General features: G+C 49.5%; 1 protein-coding gene across 1 annotated transcript in view; it reads left to right on the top strand.

The window, feature by feature from the left end:
* The window catches only part of DYNC1H1 (dynein cytoplasmic 1 heavy chain 1), a 2,031,190-nt gene that overhangs the window by 534,630 nt on the left and 1,476,864 nt on the right, over positions 1-19,696 (top strand). The gene's annotated exons all lie outside the window — the stretch shown is intronic.

The raw sequence follows: 19,696 nt of genomic DNA, 5'->3' as shown, positions 1-19,696 counted from the left end.
GTAGGTAGATATGTAATTGGCACATACCTTTCTGGGAAAGAGGTGAAGAACACACTGTCATCTTGTGCCAATGGCACAGTTGTGCTGGCGCAATTGTTAACAGTGAAGGTTTCTGCTCCTGTAGCCCACCGTATGCACTGCACTGTGGTAAGGTGACTTGCACATACTGCACCATGATACTTCAGCAGGGTGACTATTCTGACAGAGGAAATCACCTCCACAGCAAGTGTGCTTTGTATGATGTCTGAAGATAGGCACCCTGACGGAATGTGCACCAATCATCACACATGGATGCAATTTTGGACTGTTTAATTGTGAGAGCTTCGGGCACAGCTCCATGACCACTAGTGAACTTGGGGGCAGTCGACCAACAAGGCAGAGAGGGGCCAAGGTCAAGCACATCAACCACAACCATCCCAGATCTCTACCTGGCCAGTGCTACAGCTTTCCCTTCCAGGAAGGGATGGGGACCCTGCCGGGGCACCCAGCAACCACTGCTGAACTTGGGGGACAAAAGACCCACAGGGGAGACGGGCGCCCAAGGCCAGTCACATCACCCCCCACCCCGACTGTCCTGACCCTCTGGCTAACCTGCGTTACAGCTTTGCCCCCTGCGAAAGGATGGGGACCCTGACGAGGCTTGCTGGGACCACTGCTGGACTTGGACAACACAAATGGTGATTGTTGCAATAAAAGGAATGAGCTCCATACCAAGTGTGCATTGCATGCTCAGAAGAAATGACCATCTGCATTACTGCTGCAAACATTTTTGAAAAATTGCTGCTATTTATGTTTACCAATTTTTTTTTTCTTCTAGAAAGCAGCCAACTTCCTCTATGCAGGCCACACCCATCATTGCCCCCAGGACCTCCCACTACCCGTTCCCACCCATTCCACTGACCGCGCAGCCACAGTCCCTCCCACCACAGTAACCATCCACCCCTACATTACAATCAATATCTACAAAAGTAATATATGTAGTACTTACGACAGCAAAAGCTTTCCAGTAGCCGCATCTGCAAAGGAAACAAAGAATTACATTCAGTACTTACCCCATCAATAACACATCCAAACGGTCTGGCAGCTATCTGCAAACTTATCGATTCCTTCCACCAGACAAGGCACATCCCAGTCATCTACCACCACGGAAGGCTGGACTGCACAGTTATAGGAAATGGGAATGAGTCTAATGGCCGTATGGCAACCCCCAGCACAAAGTAAACCTTGTACAGATGGCTTAGTGGCAAGCTGCCCTCCCAGGGGAACAGCACTGTTGAGCTGGTCTGGAGTGCAATTCCCTGCAATGTGTCCCTGGCCACCCCAATACCTCCCCAGAGCACCCACTCCTGTTCACACCACCAACACTACAGGCCTAGTTCCCACCCACCCCACTAGCAATCCGCCACCCGCGTAATATACATTGTTGAAATTATCAAAATTCCATACGTGCATAACAAAGAAGATGCTTGAACTGCACAAGACCTGTAAATGGAAGAAAAGTAAAAACAGAAATTATCTGTCAGCCCAGCCAAAAACCAACCCACCCAGACAGGGCCCACAATGGATGGGCAGTAGGTTTTGGGCACCCTGGGGGCAGATTGGCGCACTACTGTGCCCATCTGCGCCAAGGGAAGTTGGGTAAACCAAGAAAAAAATTGGTAGGCTGCATTTTTGGGGATGCTGAGAGGCACCCTAAACTGCTTGGGAATGTTGTAATGGAAAGGGGGGTGGCTCTCTCCCCCCACCCCAAATGGAGGGGGGCATCTTGTGCAGCCCTGCCTACAGTGCAATGCTGCCACCTGGTGGTTTGTGCATACATTTGCAAAATATTACTGTTTACATTCTCTTTTGGGCTGGGAATCCAGATTTGGAAAGACTGAGTTACACAGCATAAACCAAAATTGAATACAAATCAAACTCTTCTTTCCCACCTCCTGCAACACACTACTATGGGAGAATATCAAAGATGAGGAATATGTGGGAGGACACAATTTATTCGAAGAACAAATTAAGAATATCAAAGATGAGGAATATGTGGGAGGACACAATTTATTCGAAGAACAAATTACTTACCCCGGGAAATGTTCTTTTGACTGGATGTTCCTCCCAAGTATTCCTCATCACCCTCCAATCCTTCTCCTTTGCCAAGGAGTTCCCGTAGTTTACATGGTCTTCTCTGTTAACGCTGAAGTGTTCTCATCTTCGAGACTGCTGGGCTGGTGAGAGGAAAAATACTAACTGAGGAAATGGCGCGGTGCGTGCCATATATACCAGCGTCCACGTCATACTCTAGGGCGGAGGCCTTCGAGGAACACTAAGTTGACGCTGCAAAGCGCCCTTTGCTAAAAAAAAAAGTTTCCAAGCTGCATGCAGGATATCTGAGTACATCAAAGATGAATACGTGGGAGGAACATCCAGTCGAAATAACATTACCAAGGATAATTAATTTGTTCTTCTCCGCTGAGGTACTGTGTTGGCTTGGGTAATGCTTACCTTAAGCCCTATGTGATTCCTGTGAAGCTTTGGGGCCCATTCATGTGATTGGGTGTTCCCTCATCCACTTTGCCCAGGACCAAGGCGGGAATCCCTCTAGGGTGTCTTCTTTGAAGTCCTTGGACCCTTTCTGCAACTCTGAAGTAAAGTGCTTACTTGATTGACGAGCCTTCCTCAGGAACTCTGATTGTTCAGCATTCTGTGCCGATACTGACCCTGCAAAAAGCTGGCCTCTAGACCACTAGGGTCCCTCTTCTGCCACTGAGAAAACTCATCCTTCAAGATTAGGGAAGGACTTACAAGGTCAGGCCACTGCCTTGCCTTGACTTGTATCAGTGTTGAAAATCTTTTACTGATGAATGCGTTGTATTGGTAACTGTCCCACTGAAATATGAACAGTTGCAAAAGTTCTTACTTTACTTTTAATGTGTTGTGACATTCTTAAAAGTGTATGTAGGTTTGCTTTTTCTTGCCTGTGAATAGAATCATCCTCTTCACAAACGTAATGCTGTTTCACCAAACTATTTATTTCAGAATAGAAGTGTATAGGTTCACCAACTGGGTCTTGCTTCCCCTGACGGGCTGTTCAGCCTGTCTAGAATAAGTCTCCCTTGGGTTCTAACTACTTTGAATATCTGTGTGCCATTCTGAATAAGTGTACTGGGTCTTTTACTGACCTTGGTCTGCTTTATGCAATCCTAAAATAGTGGAAAGTTATTACTTACCTCAATCTGTGTTTCACTGATCTGAAAATCAACTAATGGTTTATTACAACATTAGGTCTTATTCGCCTGATATAACTGGAGGTTATCCTAAATGTAGTTATAGTTTCATACTGTTCCATGAATTTGTGTTGCACTATTCAGAAAAGTATTCTGGTAACCGGGTTGGTTTACTAAGTGATTCCTTAACTGAGTGTCACTGCGTGACTGACAGGGTCTACTACTTCCCTCACCTTGAACTGCTAACTACTATTTGTATTAAGGTAATATTTTGGGTTGTATCCCTTAAGTATTGAGTTGGTTTTTATAATTGTGCTAATATATAATGCGATAATACTTATTTACCCAAGATTCATCTTGGCCTGCTTGTATTTAAATAAACCACTTATTTTTACAATACATAGTGCTTCAGTGTTTCTTTCGACCATATGTATGCTAAAATGTCTTTGTACCAAGCTACAGCCCTCTCTCCCTCCTAAGATGAGCCTGGCTACTCTGCCCATGCTACCAACATTCTCAGGTGGTGTACGGCCTTCTACTTGGTTGGACTTTAGAAAAACTGTCCTAACAGAGGTTCTCCAGCATGGGGTCTGGCATGGATTCTCATGCTCATGAATATTCCCAGTCAGTGTTGGGGAGAATTGTCAAAAATGTGCTAATTCCCTCCACCTAAGAGACCCCCAGCAACTTTGCTGGATTTTGAGGACTTGATTTTTTTTACCTGGAGAGAGTGTGACCCTTTTTTCCCCACTCTCTGATGTATTTTTGTTAAATGTTACCTCTGTGTTCCTTTTGGTTACGGAGTCTGACAAACTCCATAGGCATTGTCTTTTACAATTGTTTCACATATCACCTTCAGTGCAGTGGCACAGGGAAGTCTTTTAGATTTCCCAAGGTTTAAATACCTTCTCTGGGGTAAACTACTGTTTCCCAGAGCAGTAAAGTGAAATTGACTTTACTTACTATAGTACTTGCTAGACCCAGCACACCCTATTTTACAATAGAGTGCTGGAAGGGTTACTTAGTATTCCCTGTGTCTAAATGCTCATGTAACATATTTTGTTACCCTTTCCTCACAAAATGGCTGGTGGTAGTAGTTTTGTTCCGAACTACCAGGGTTTGCATTTACTGCGGCTGTTCGCAGCTCCGGTAACGCTAACCGCGGGAGCCATCTTTTTCAAAATGGCCCCCGGTCTTTGTTTTTCACCATGTCTTTTTGGAAAGGTCCTTCTAGAGATTTTATCTGCACGCCAAACCAGGATTTGTCTTTGTTCATTTCGCCTTTGGGGGGCTTCAGGAGTTTAACCCGCCTCTGGCTCCAGGGTGTCTGGGGTAGGCAGGAAGTTAGGGAGGTGTTCGAAACTCCCTGTGCTTAGTCTCCTAGGAGACCCAAATGCACTCTGTGGGGATTGGCTGGCTGACTGTCCGGCAAGGACAGCCACCCTGCTGGGTGAGTGACAGCTAGGCTGGAATGAATGGGAGAGAACGGAATAAAGGGTGAGTCTTTTGGCTTGGAAGGCCGAGTCGACCACTGGATGAAGGAACCGAAGGAGAGCTTGAAGAGGACGCCTGCTGCAACTCCTGGACCATTGGTTTTCCCGGTGAAGCCCTGCTGCAGTGACTACTTGCCAAGTTTGCATCTACAGAGAAGCCCCTGCAAGGATGACTTCTCCCTTTGAGTTGTTGGGACCAATCAACTCCAAAGTAAGCCACCTGGTCACCTCATCCCGGAGCTGGTTGAATTTCCTCAGAGTTGCTGCAGGAAACCGAATATGCAGGGAGCGGGACACCAGATTGTGTGTGTTACTTTTAAGCTGGCCTAAAGGTTTTGGAAGATCCTCCGGACTCTCACGAAGCAGGACTGACCAAGCCTGAGCCCCCTCAGTGGAGTGCGGGACCCCCAGAAGCAAGGACAGCCCACCTTGACAGCCAGGAACCGCGCTTATTGTTGTTTGCTGTACCGCAAGGAGCTGAAACGCGAAACAGCCACTGGAAGTTTGCCGGTTGCAGGTTTTGACAGTCCCAGTTTAGTGCAGGAGTCCCTCGACGTCCTCCCTCTTGTGCCCACGACTGAGGCCCAGGAACAGTGAGATCTGCAGAGCTGCACAGGAACAGAAGTCTTCAGCTTCATCTTTTCTTCTTTACCAAGGTACTGTAAAATATGTCTTAAGAGAACTTGCCTCATACTGTAGAGGTGCTTGTAACTTCCACAACTCATAAATCTAATCAGCTTGTGGCCCTACTTTTAATTCTTGTTTTCATCAAAGACTCCTAAGAACGTGTGCAAAGACTTCTCCATTACTTACCAGAAGTGCTTTATCCTATCCAAGACTTTTGCCCATTGACTTTGGCTTAGCTTATTGAATTGAATGACTCTTCTAGTGAACTCTAAAAGTATATGCACTGCTTTGGAATATTTGTGGTCTCTTGTGTTCTAATAACCTTTGCCTTTTATCAACTTTTAAAGAGTATTCTGAATGACTACAGTAAGGTATTAATGTCCCCAGCACACTTATTACTGAAGTCACCTGTGGATGTAGGTTGTCTGTGGGCTATACCAAAAGGGCCTTGACAGATTCAGAAACTCAAAGTGTACAGTATTGAAGTTATATTTGTGTTACTATTCTATTGCTACCTTCTGAAGAAGGCTTTATAACTGACTGATAAATACATTGTTTATGCAAGAAACCTTGAGTGTAAGTTTATTTGATTACCTGTAAGTGTAAATCATTGTAACTCCACTACAGCTTACATTTCTCCTCTCGAGATAAGCCTGGCTGCTCAACACGCTACCAAAACTGTGTAGTACGTGCTTATACCAAAGGTTGGGTTGCCTATACCTTTAGTCCTAGTTGTCTGTAGTGTTCCCAGAGGGTACTGCATTCAAACTTTGCCTAACAGTCAGTCTGGGAATCCTCAGTAAAAGAAAAAAATCAGTTTGTTGCATTTCTGAACTATATTGCTCCCATAAACCAACCACTGAGCTCTGGGTCATACTGCCCCCAGCCAATGACTGCCCTCTACCTAAGCCCCTCCTCTGGCAGCCTTCTTCAGATTTCTACCGCACGTTCAAGTGTTGGGAGTCCTTGTGCTTTGCTCTTCGAGCTTTTGCTGCGTTTTTCATTTTTTTGAGAGTTACTCTATTTGTTTCGGTCAATCGTGCCCTTGTGCTCCATCGATCATCCACCTGACTAACCGGGACCTGTTTTCGGATTATTTTTTTCAGCGCTCCTCAGACTATTTTCGTCTAATGTTCTTGGAGGCTCCCAGAAGATTCTTCAGGCCTACGCCGCGTGGCTCATGTCGGACGAGGAGGACAGCGCTTCCCTCTTCAAGCTCTGCTCCGACTGCGGCTTATGGAATGTGTACATGGACGACAAGCATTCCCTGTGCCTGTACTGCTTGCATCTGACGCACAAGGATGAGGATTGTGCGTTTTGCTTTGGCTTCTCGAAGCACACGTTAAAGGATCGACACCAAGCATGGCTGCAGTCCAAGGCCTCTACCCCGGTTGCCACCCAGGGGCATGCCTCTCCCAGATCTGGAAAACCTGAGCGGGCTACTAATTCTTTTGAGGGCGCCCCATACGTGGGGGCTCAACACAAGGCCAAGCACTGGGAGTACGCTTCCGGCCGGTTAGCCGCTACTGCATATCCCGCGACGGTCAGGGCGCGATCGTCCTCCATCGGTCTCCAGCCACCACTCTGGATTGTTGTCCAAGAGGAAGTCAACTACCCCGGGGAAGTTCAGAGAGAATCCGGAGAAGGCCAAGCAGGAGAAGGCCAGGCAGGGTGCAGTGTCCGACCCTCGCACGACTGGGAAGGCCAAGGTAGACGGGTCTGACAAGGCCCCTAAGGAGGAGGCCAAGCAGGACAAGGCGTGTGACACGGCCAGGAAGGAAAAGGCCAAACGGGACAAGGCGTGCAACATGGCCAGGAAGGAAAAGGCCAAACAGGAAAACGGGATCAGTCTTTCCGTAAAGGCCCAGGTGCACCATGCAAAGCCATTGCCCTCCCTCAAGGTGGTGGTGGGGTCACTTTCAAAGGCCATAGGGGCAGACCCGCAGGGTGCCCCGGCAATGGCCAGCATCTCTTCCTCCCAGGAGGGAGGCTTGGAGCATGCCCGTGGAGAAGACCCCGGAGAAGAGGATGGCGGACCTCAGCCCGAGACTGACCCCCCTGGACCTGAAGAAAGGGGGGGGGGGCATCTAAGGCCTACAGGGTACAGACATTTCTTCGGCTGAGGAGGATGAGATCATCTCCATCCACACCATCCAGGAGGGCGGTGACAACTAGGGTAACACCGGAGACTCGCCCCACGACGGGGGCGACAACGGCAACAGGGATGCCGTCCACGGAGGCGACGTCGAGGTCCCAGCGCATAACGTGCCTGTGCCCCAGATACCGCCTAGAGACATTTCACTGGACATTCTCCCCACCCTCCACACTCTGAAGAGGAGGATCCTGGCGACTCCAGCGCCCGCTCCTCCCACAGCACCAGTACCGGCAACTCCGTTGACACCAGGGGAATCACCGGCCAAGAAGAGGAGGAGGTATCCTACGCGTCCATGCCACCCTTCACCATCACCCCTCTCTCCCCCGAGGGAGAAGGACACAGACACAGCAACAACAGGCATGGATTATGATGGTGGGATGGGGGACCTCCCAGAGCCTCTCCACCGGACGAGGTAGGGTCTTTCCATGCAATGATCGCCCGAGCATCAGAGCATTCTAGCTCTTGCCGGAGGAGAAGTAAGGCTTTTTATGTCAGCGCAGGGAGATGAAGATGAAGACCATCCTTTCGGTCCCTCTCCTGGACGATGTTTGGGACGACGGGCTAGCATTGATGAAGAACCCCCTCTACAGCTCCAGCAAAGAGAGACCGGCTGGAGACGAAGTACGGGGTGCCAGATTTTGCTCCCAAGTGCTTGCGGTCTCAGCCGTTGCTGCACTCTGTGGTCTCGGCGGCCGCCAGGAAGAAGTCGTCTGGCTCGGCTTCCTCTTCCTCCTTCACCCATCCAGACAATGAGGGAAAGAAGTTGGATTTGATGGTTAGAAATGTTATCGACTCTATGACGACGATCAAGGCCACCAACGCCCTCGCGATCGTGGCTAGATAAAACCGGGAGCTGTGGTTTAAGTTGGCCCCAGCGCTGGATTTCCTCCCTGATGACGAGCAGGTCGAAGCTTTGGAGATACTTCAAGAAGGAGAGGTGGCGTCGGACCACGCCATCACGGTGGCCCTGGACATTGCGGACAAAGGTGTCTGCAAATGGGAAATGAGTCGGTCTTCATCATGGCTGGCTCAAGGCCACAAACTTTAGACAGGAAGTCCAGACGAGGGTTTTGGACAAGGCCTTTGATGGGGACATCCTGTTCGGGAAGACGGTGGATGAATCCCTGCAGCCCATCAAGGCTAAACCGCAGACTGCTTGTGCTCTAGGCACCCTACCGCAACGTCAGGCATTCTTTTGTTCCTCAGGAGGGCAGTCCTTCAGTTCGTCATAGGTTTCGGTGGGGGTTCCACCTTGTACCGCCAACCCTCCCGCTCCTCGACCCAGGAAGCTAACTGGTCGCTCCAAGTCCTTCGGGAGCAGACGTCGTTTGGGACTGCAGAGCGGCCCTTCGACCTCGAAACAGGATTGAACCGGCTAGGACATCTGGCCCCACCCGTGCACCCCGGTGGGAGACCGGCTGGCAAACTTCGTCGGAGTGTGGGAGACAATCTCCACTGACAGATGGGTGCTGAACACTCTCTCCCAGGGAGAATTCCTGGGAGAACACCTTAGAATTCCAACGAAAGTGTCTGCAAATACCACTGGTGGCCTGGCAGGAAAACTACGTCCCTCGGCTGCTGCTGGAGGTCCGGGCCTGTTACAGAAGGGGGCGATAGAGCTTGTTCCACAGCGACTCCGGGGCTCCGAATATACTCAAGGTACTTCTGGGGGCTGGAGGCCCATTCTCGATCTACGACGGCTCAACAAATACATAAAGTCCCAGAAGTTCAGGATGGTCACTCTGCAGCACATGCTCTTCCAGCTGGAGGAAGGGGACTTTCTGTCGTAGTTGGATCTGGAGGACACATACTTCCACATCCCCATGCACAAAGGACACCGCAAGTTTCTACGCTTCATCATTCAGGGGAAGCATGATCAGTTCAAAGCTCTTCCCTTCGGACTGAAGTCAGTGCCCAGAGTCTTCACCAAGTGATTGGTGCCAGTGGCGGCCCATCTGCGATTGCAAGGGATCTGTTTACCCCTACCTGGACGACAGGCTCATCCGGGCCAAGTCAAGGGACCTCGCTATCTATCACACGGAGCGGACTGTCCACCTGCTGACGGATCTAGGGTCCTCGGTGAACTATAGAAAATACTGCTTAACTCCATCGCTGGGCGCTCTGTTCCACACTGTCATGTCTGGCATCACCGTCGGAGGAAAGGATATCGGCCCTGCTAGGCAAGGTGCAACGGCTATTGTCACTGAAGAGCGCCGCGGTGAGAACCATCAAGTCACTGCTTGACACGATGTCGTCATGTATATACCGGATTCGCGTCTGCAGGTTGCGGATGCGAACGCTGCAGGAGTTCCTCGACGCCTGGTGGTTTGAGGTGTCCAGAAGCTTCCTGGACACCTCAGAGTTCCCGTCGAGCGATCCGATGGTGGGGCGTGCGCTCTAGTCTCACCGGAGGCACTGACTTCCAGAGCCCCCTATACCAGGAGACTGTCATGAGGAACTCATCTCTGTAAGGATGGGGCGCCCACACCGGACGTCTTCACGCCAGAGGCCTGTGGCTGCCGGAAGAGAAGACGCTGCACATAAATGTACTGCAACTACTGCCAGTGTTTTGGCCCTCAAGTTGTTTCCGCGGTCCCTCAAGGGCAAAGTGGTGAGGATCTTCACAGACAATACCACCACAGTGTTTTACATCCGGATTTTAGGGGTCGCCAGATCCCCTGCGCTCTCCAGGGAGGCTCAGGACTTGTGGCACTGTGCCATCGCCCAGAGGATGTACCTCATTCTATTCCACCTGGCAGGAGTAAAGAACACAGTTACAGACTCTCTCAGCAGGGAGCTACGCGATTGCCACAAGTAGGACCTCCGGCAGGACCAAGTGGACAGCCTGTTCGACAAATGAGGCAATCACCAGATTGTTCTGTTTGCGACGAACGCCAAGGTTTGCAAGCGGGGTACCCCAGCCGGGAAGCATGGGGGACGCCTTCTCATTCCCCAGGGACGGCCTGTTTCTGTATGTGTTCCCTCCGTTGCTGTTTCTTTTTCGAGTCCCCAATCAACTCAGACGGTAACGGTGCAGGATGATCCTCGTCGCACCAGCGTCTGGTACCTAGACCTTCTCAGCATGTCGGCGTCCCCTCAGGTCAAGCTTTCAGTGGTCGCGGGTCTTCTCGCCAGGGAAGGAGGTGCAATACTGCACCACAACCCAGGATCGCTGAACCTGAAGGCCTGGCTCCTGCAGCATTAGAGTTTGGGCATTAGGATCTACCGGCAGACTGCAAGGAGGTGCTTGCCAAGGCCAGGGCGTCGTCTACTTTAAAATGCTACGTAAACAAATGGAAGAGATTCGCTATTTGGTGTCGTTCACAGAAGATTGACCCTCTGAGGGTCACGGCCCCGCAAGTACTGCCATATTTGCTGTCATTGGCTAAATCGGGACTGGCTCACGCTTCCATCAAGGTTCATCTGGTGGCTATCTCCCGCTACAACAGATCCCTGAGACGGTCTTCGTTGTGGTTGCACCGTCTTGCTAAGGAATTCATCAAGGGACTGTTCGGCGGTGAAGGCTCTGGCCGGCACTCAACGTGGTGCTGACTAGGCTCATGGGCCCTCCATTCGAACCTATGCAGACAATTCAGCTGAAGATTTAGTTGTGGAAGACGGCTTTCCTTGTGGCTATCACCTTCGCACAAAGGGTGGGTGAGATCCAGGCCCTGTCCTGTAAACCACCTTACTGGACTTTCCACAAAACAAGGGTGGTGCTGCAGACACACCCTCCTTGATGCCCAAGGTGCCGTCGGACTTCCATTTAAACGAGCACTTGGTGTTCCCAGTGTTTTCCCGACGCCTTCGTCGCCGGCTGAAAGGACTTTGCACTCGCTGGACGTGGCTAGAGCGTGGAAGTTTTATTTGGCCCACACTGAGTCTCTGGAAAATGTCTTCGCTCTTTGTGAACTTTGGTCTTATGAACCATGGGAAGGCCCTGTCCAAGGCTTCCATTTCCAGGTGGCTCTCCAGCTGGATCACTCACTATCACCGGTTGGCAAACCGACCGCTGCCTGGCGTCCGAGAGCCCATTTAACCAGAGCGATCGCTGCTACAACGGCGTTCCTTTCTGGTGTGCCCCTGCTGGACATCTGCAGGGCTGGACATGGAGGTAGACTCTCAACTTCACAAGATTCTACTGCGTCAACAGGGATTCCAGGGAGGAGTCCAGTGTCAGCCAAGCAGTGCTGCGCAACCTGTTCGCTTGAAGGTGAGACTGGTGAGGAGGTAAGAGATTGCTTCTGTTGAGCTCTACCACCTCCCGTGGTTGTGCATGTGTGTACTGCTGTGTATTCTTTATTAATGAGCACGTGAATCCATGCCAGACCCCATGCTGGAGAAGGAACAAGTTACTTACCTGCAACTGTTGTTCTACAGCATGGGTCTGGCATGGATTCACATGCAAAGCCTGCCGCCTGCCCCTCTGCGGCTCTTCTCTTGGTCCTACTGCCACTTTACGTGCTACCAAATCTTACAATGGCTGCCAGAGGAGGGGCTTAGGTAGAGGGCAGTCATTGGCTGGGGGCAGTAATACCCAGAGCTCAGTGATTGGTTTATGGGAGAAATACAGTTCAGAAACCAAACTGAAACTGATTTCTTTATTTTAACGATTTCCAGCCTGACGACGGGGAATATTCATGAGCATGTGAATCCATGCACGACCCGTGCTGGAGAACAAGTTACAGGTATGTAACTTGTTCCATCCTGAAGTGGAGGGCAAGTCGACCACTTGAGCAGAAGAACCGAAGCTGAAGATGACCAGAGACGTCTGCAGACCCTTGCAATCACTGTGAAGCGACCAATGCTGTCCTCACCTTGTTTTCTAATTGCGAGAGAAGCTCCGAAGAGGACTCCTTCCCTTTGGCTGGTGGGACAACCAGCCCGAGACAAACTACAAATTGAGCCATCTTCTGCACGGCTGTGCCTTTTCAGAGCCGCAGACTGCGAATACCAGGAGACCTCTGGCCCATTTGCTGTGCAACATCTTTGCAAAGCTGAATCAATCCAGAACTTTGCTGAGCTCCAGTTTTACCTCGAGGCACAATCCCTCTCATCTAAGACCCCTCACCAGAGTGCATGACTTGAGAATCGAAGATCAACTGAAAAAATAGTCCTTTGTTGGTGCTGAGAAAAAAGTGCCAAAGCCGCAGACGACCAAGGAGACTGAAGGAATCTGTGCCAAGGGTCCTCTCTCGAGACTGCTGCTGAGACGTCCGATTCAGATGACTTCCTTTCATCACTAGACCGAGGAATCGGGAGACTGAGTCTGTCGCTGCACAGAGGAGATTGCAGCTACGGGGTGAAAGATGCAACTTATCTTGAACCGAAGAGTTGCTCCAGTGTGACTGGAGTGCGTGGGGAGGTGTTCACCCTACCTCTGACCCAATCCTGCCAGCTTGTCCCTTAAGGTAGTCCTTTTGCAAGGTCCTCCTAACTTGTCATATCCTTAAGTATATTCTCCTAGATGCTTAAAGTGGAACTTTGCTATATCTGCTACTTCGTGAGACTTTGCCTCCACTCCTACACTGACTTTTCGTATAGTTAGGAATTTGAAAGCGTTAAAAGCTCAGAAAAGCATCTGTGGAAGGTTAAACTCTGCTGCTGTGTGTGTATAAGCAACCTTTAAAGACTTTATCTGATATGGTGTTGCTAACTAAATACAATTACCGTTTATCTGTAAAGTAACGCAAGTACGCAGCAGTACCGATAGCAACTACGGTTGAAGTAATCACCTTTGAAAAGCATTAACAATTCCTGCATGTTGGTTAGTGAAACAAGTATTTATCTACCTTCCTTGTTTAAATAGGAATTAATGTATATTTTTAATATAACATTTACTATGTAATCGTTTTTTTTTTTTTACTATTGTACTTATAAGGTTCAGTGTACTTTCCTTCAGCTCACATTTTCCTCTTATGGTAGCCTGGTTGCTCTGCCATTCTACCAAGATCGTTTGGTTAGTACAGACTTATAGTAAGAGTTGGCGACCTGTATGCCAAGTGATAGTTTTATGAAGTCTTACCTCAAGTGGACTTTAGGAAAACTCCCCTAACACCATGCCACAAGATGCTTGTTCATTCTTTGACCATGCTATTCTTTGGCCTTCTTCCTGCCTTCTCGGCTCATGAAATGTCTTGTATGGTGGTAGAAAAGATTTCATTTTTTCACTTTTCCCACCATAGATTTCTGTTAGGGAAAATTCAAATTGCTGTGCTAATTCCCTTCAACCTTGGAGACCCCAAGCTCTCTTGCTGGACTTTAGGACTATTTAATTTTAACCCTGAAGTGAGTGAGACTTTTTTTTCTCGCTCAAGTGTTTTAACTGATTTGGATTTTGTGTTTCCACTGTTTTTGGAGTCTGACAAACTCCATAGGCATCTACTTTTTGTATGGTGACACACAGCACCTTCAGTGCAGTGTCACAGAGAAATCCTTTGTATTCCTCATAAGGTTTAAATACATTTTCTTCTGTGAACTACTGTTCCCAAGAATAGTAAAGGGAAATTGACTTTACTTATCTTTTCGAAGGGATTGCGTCCTCCGACGTATTCCTTATCTTAGATATCTCTTTCCAGCTTTGCTGGCCTCGGAAACATTTTTCTCTAGTGGGCGCTGCGCGTCGACGTCCGCCGAGTCGATGTCCCTCGACAGCCGCCGTGTCAACGTCATCCTGCCTATAAAGGCCCCGCGCAGCGTCCATTGCTCAGTTCCGTTTTTCCGCGCTTACTCAGTGCCTCGGAATATCGTTGCTCAGTTTTCGCTGTGAATTAATCCAATTTCCTCGAGATATTCGATCCATACTCGATGGCTTCCTCGTCGGAACCAACGACCCCTCGGTCCGGCTTTAAAAAATGCCGAGACTGTGGGAAAAAGATGTCGCTGACTGACCCTCACAGAGTTTCTGTGGTGTTTGGGAGCTGAACACCATTGTTCGGAGTGCGAGGACTGTATGTCCATGACAGCTAAGGCCCTGAAGGAGCATAGGGGGAAGCTGGAAAAAGGTAAGACTTCAAAAGCTTCTTCTTCCTCGACGAAGTCGAGACATTCGTCTCCTCGTCACCATTCGCGCTCCAGGTCTCGAAGCGGGTCCCATCACTCCTCGAGATCGAAGCACTCGAAGAGGAGACGTCGAAGATCCCCTACATCGTCCTCCTCTTCCTTTGTTTCTCCTAAGAGAATCCCTTGCCCCACGAAACATAGTTCCCGGGCTGAACCGGAGGAATTCTGCAAAAATATGATGAGCGTCTTCGAGAAAGCGGCCTCGACCCCCTCAAAGACTGCCGAGAGCGATGCTCTGGTCGAAAGACCCGAAGGTCTAAAATGCTGCGAGTCGCAGTACCCGGTGAAGGAAGCTTCTCGAGCGCGTCACGAACCCTCGAGTAAAGCTATGACCTCGAACCCTTTTTCGAAGGTGCCGTCGACGAAGGTTCCGTCGATGCCGAGGTCGGTGTCTTCAACGCCGTTGTCGAAGGGACCTTCGACACACGGGTCTGTTGACTCAACGCCATCTTCGACACCGGCGTCGACGCCAAGGAAAGTCACGGTTGCGGCGCACCCAGTGGCTATCCCCAGGTCTTCGATGGCGTCGAGATTGTCGACATCCTCGAGCAGAATCCCAATTCTATCGAGGACTTCGAGGACTCCGCCTTTGTGTTCGACGCCAAGTTCAAAACCTTCGGCGTCAACGACATCGACGTTTTCGAGGCTGATTACAAGTTTGGCACCCTCGGCCTTGGAGATGGGTTTCACACCCTTTGTGAGTTCAGACCAATTGAGAACTATGTCCTCAATTATGGAAGAGGGAGAACTATCTGACCAAGAAGAGACATTTGAGTTGCAGGGATCTGCAACCCCTGTTCAGGAGGGGTTATCCTCAGAGGAACGCAGGTTAAAGGAACTACATGATTCCTTACATGAGGCAAGTGGGTTAGACACTTCCCCTGAGGTGGAGTTCGCTAGGCCAGACCCGGGGGAGCATGCTGAAACCCCCTATAGAGCCTTAATGGCCAGGATCACAGAATTTATGGGGTGGTCAACACCTTCAAAGGCTTTCCAACAAGATGACCTCACGGATATTCTTGATAAAGGTCCACAGGAGGATCCTGTAGTGCCTTTTCATAAAGCTCTTCAAAGGAAAATCATGACGAACTGGGAAACCCCAGATGTCGTCCCGGCAGTAAATAAACTGTCTGCTAAATACAGGGTATCTTCTGCAGACCCGGGGTTTTTGTCCAAACATCCATCCCTAGAAAGTGTGGTGGTACAGGCAGCATCTTCTACTGACATCAAGACTGCTTACCTTACCGTCCCACAGGACAGGGACGATAAAAAATATGATGCTATGGCAAAGAAAGTTTTTTCGGCATGTAGCATGGCGTTAAAATCTATTAATGCTACTTGCACCCTTGCTAGATTCAGCCATACACTTTGGGAGTGTGCTTCTACAGCGGCTGACTGCATCCCGGAGGGAGAAGAAAGGGAGGTGTTCCTAAATATCATACAGGACGGTAAAGACGCTATGTGCAAATCCCTCCAGACGGGCATTGATTTGGCTGACAGTATCAGCAGAGCAATGGCGGCAAGTACAACAACCAGGAGATTTGCCTGGTTGAGAAAGTCTGGTTTTGCCCCAGATGTGCAAGCCAGGCTCTTGAACATGCCATTCGAAAGCTCTTCTTTGTTTGGGAAAAAGGCGGATGACAGTTTAGAAAAACTGCAAACATCAAAGGCAGCAGCAAAATCCCTAGGCGCTGCAATCCGTCAGACACCTTTTCGTTCCAGGGGATCCTCTGCGAGAGGCAAGTCCTTTCGCTTCTACTTCGCATTCGGAAGAGGTAGAGGACGACCGGCTCAAAGGGGACAAAGAAGAACTACCCGAGGTGGACAGGGTAGATATTCAAAAGCCGCAGCAACAGCAGGTGCCTCTTTACCATCGGCATCTGCATCAGCCGCCCCAAAACCACTCTGAGGACTTCCCTCACAAGACACCTGTAGGAGGCAGGTTAACTCAACATCTGGCGGAATGGCAGACTATCACGTCAGATGCTTGGGCATTGGAAACAGTTGCCCAAGGTTACTGCCTGCCTCTCCTACGCATACCTCAGTCATCCAGCGGGGATCAGCTCTCTAAAAGCTCCAGATCCGCTCCTCTTGCAGGAAATTTTAGACCTGCTAGAGAAAGGTGCCATAGAACCGGTACCTGTAGCGGAGAGGAACAAGGGCTGGTACTCCCCTTACTTTCTCATTCCAAAGAAAGACGGAGGACTGAGACCCATCTTGGACTTGCGAGAATTGAACAAATTCCTCAGGCAAGACAAATTCAAGATGGTAACTCTTTCTCAGATCCTTCAGGCCCTTCAGTTCCAGGACTGGTTGGTATCTCTGGACCTTCAGGACGCTTATTTCCATGTGCCTATCCATCTCAAACACAGGAAATACCTGAGGTTCGCAATTGGCAACTCTCACTATCAATTTCGAGTGCTGCCATTTGGGCTGACCTCCGCCCCGAGGGTCTTCACCAAGTTAATGTCGGTAGTGGCTGCAAGTCTAAGGAGGGAAGGGATTCACGTCTACCCTTACCTGGACGATTGGTTGATCAGGGCTGTATCTTCGGAACAAGCTCAGATCCAGCTAAATCACGTTTGCCACTCCCTTCACAGACTGGGCTTCTCCCTCAATTTAAAGAAGTCACAAATGATACCATCGCAGAGACTCCAGTTCATCGGAGCGATCCTGGACACTTCCCTGGGAAAAGCCTCGCCACCAGAGGTGAGGGCTCACAATATTCTACAGATGGTTACCAAGTTCCAAAATGCCCAACGTCTCCCAGCCTTCGACTTTTTGAGGTTGCTAGGCCTCATGGCATCCTGCATTTTCCTAGTGTCAGAGGCTCGCCTGAGAATGAGATCCCTCCAGTGGGCACTGAACTCAGTGGTCACAATTCTCAGGAAGAATGACAGATCTTCTTCAGGTTCCCGACAGGGTGGCTCGAGACCTTCAGTGGTGGGCCTGTCAGGAGAACATTCTGAAAGGAGAACAGTTTTGGCAACCCTGGCCGGAGATGACAGTAGTCACGGATGCCTCACTCACGGGGTGTGGAGCCCACGCCAACGACTTGACCATCAGCGGTCGTGGGTCTCCATCGGAGTCCAGACTACTTATGAACCTGTTAGAGCTGAGGGCCATCAGACTTGCGCTGAAGGCGTTCCTGCCATCTGTACAAGGAAAGAATGTCCTGATAATGACGGACAACACAGTGGCCATGCATTACCTCAACAAAAGAGGAGGCGTAGGATCACTACCTCTGTGCAGAGAGGCGATGCAGCTCTGGTTTTGGGCAATCCAAGAAGGAATCTCTATCGGCAGTTCACCTAGCCGGAGAGAAGAACTTGACAGTGGACGCTCTGAGCAGGCAGAGCACAGTCTCCCACGAGTGGGAACTAGCTCAGGAAGTCCTTCAAGAGATCTTCGCCCTTTGGGGAACCCCTCAGGTGGATCTGTTCGCCACCAGTGTCAACAGGAAGTGCGATCTGTTCTGTTCAAGGGAATTTCCCCCGAGAGGAGCTCTGGGAGACGCTTTCATAGTGGACTGGGAGTTTCAACTTCTGTACGTGTTCCCACCGGTCCCTGTCATTCCTCAAATGATCAGGAGGTTGAGAAGAGTCCGGAAAACCATGATCCTAATTGCCCCGCATTGGGCCAGGAGAACATGGTACCCGGACCTTCTAGAGTTGTCCATCTGCCCTCCATTTCGACTTCCACTCAGAGAGAATCTACTCTCACAGAAGGGAGGTCAGGTTCTCCATCCAGACATCAAAATCCTCAACCTTCACGCTTGGCTTCTGAAAGGCTGAGGTACAAGGATTGGGACCTCCCTGATGATGTTATGGAGGTGTTGCTTTCGGCTGCCGTTGGAACAGATTTTGCAGCTGGTGTAGAGAAAAGAATATCGACCCCTTTTCATGTGGTACACCAATGGTTTTGTCCTTCCTACTCCATTTAGCGAATTCAGGCCTTCAAGTTGGCACCATCAAGGGCTATCTCGCAGCGCTATCCATCTTTAAGCGCACTGCGGAAGAACCATCCTATTTCAGGTTACCCTTGGTAATACAGTTTCTAAAGGGGTTAACTAACGTTTATCCCCCAAGACCATTCCAGGTTCCCCTATGGGATTTAAACTTAGTCCTAACTTTCCTGATGGGCACACCTTTTGAACCACTCCATTCTTGTTTGTTAAGATTTCTTTCCCTTAAAACTGTTTTATTAATAGCACTTACATCTGCTAGAAGGGTGAGCGAGTTACAAGCTCTTTCTTGTAAACCCCCTCATACAATCTTTCACAAAGACAAAGTTGTTCTGCAAGTGAAGCCTAATTTCCTCCCAAAGGTGGTTTCTGAATTCCATATCACTCAGAAGATTACCCTTCCATCATTCTATCCTCCTCCTCATCCGGGGAAAGAGGAAGAGAGGTTACACAGGCTGGACCCAAGAAGGGCTTTAAGTTTTTACATCAGTAGACTGGCTAGGATAAGACAAGCATACCAGCTGTTTGTAGACTACGCAGGTCACAAGCTGGGGTTACCGATAACTAAGCAGACCATTTCCAGATGGATCATTGTAGCCATTTTGGAATGTTATAAACTGGCAGGAAATGAGCCCCCTCAACACCTTAGGGCTCATTCGACCAGAGGTATCGCAGCTTCATCGGCCCTCAAAAGAGGAGTGCCGGTTAGAGACATATGTGCGGCTGCCACATGGTCGTCCGTCCATACCTTTACACGGTTTTACAACTTGGTTTCCTCCTACAGTCAAGAGACTAGGTTTGGAAGGGCAGTATTGCACTCTATTCATCAATAAAAAAAAGCATGAAGTCAGTACTCCCACCTCCAATAACAGAATACTGCTATGGGAGCCTATCTAAGATAAGGAATACGTCGGAGGACACAATCCCTTCGAAGAACAAGTTACTTCTTACCTTGTAACGTTCTTTCGATGGGATGTTCCTCCGAAGTATTCCTTATCGACCCTCCCATCCATCCCCGCAGTACTACTTCCCTTGTTGTTGCAGCTTACGCTCCTTCAGGGTGATTAGTCTAGTCCAGAAAGAATTATTGTGGGCTACAAAACGGAACTGAGCAACGGACGCTGCGCGCGGGCCTTTATAGGCAGGATGACCTCGACGTCGATACGGCGGCTGTCGAGGG

The sequence above is a fragment of the Ambystoma mexicanum genome, chromosome 14 (genome assembly GCF_040938575.1).
Source record: "Ambystoma mexicanum isolate Mex_15411 chromosome 14, UKY_AmexF1_1, whole genome shotgun sequence".
NCBI classification, from domain to species: domain Eukaryota; kingdom Metazoa; phylum Chordata; class Amphibia; order Caudata; family Ambystomatidae; genus Ambystoma; species Ambystoma mexicanum.
The sequence above is the reverse complement of the archived record's forward strand: the minus strand, read 5'-3'. Positions and strand labels throughout refer to the sequence as shown.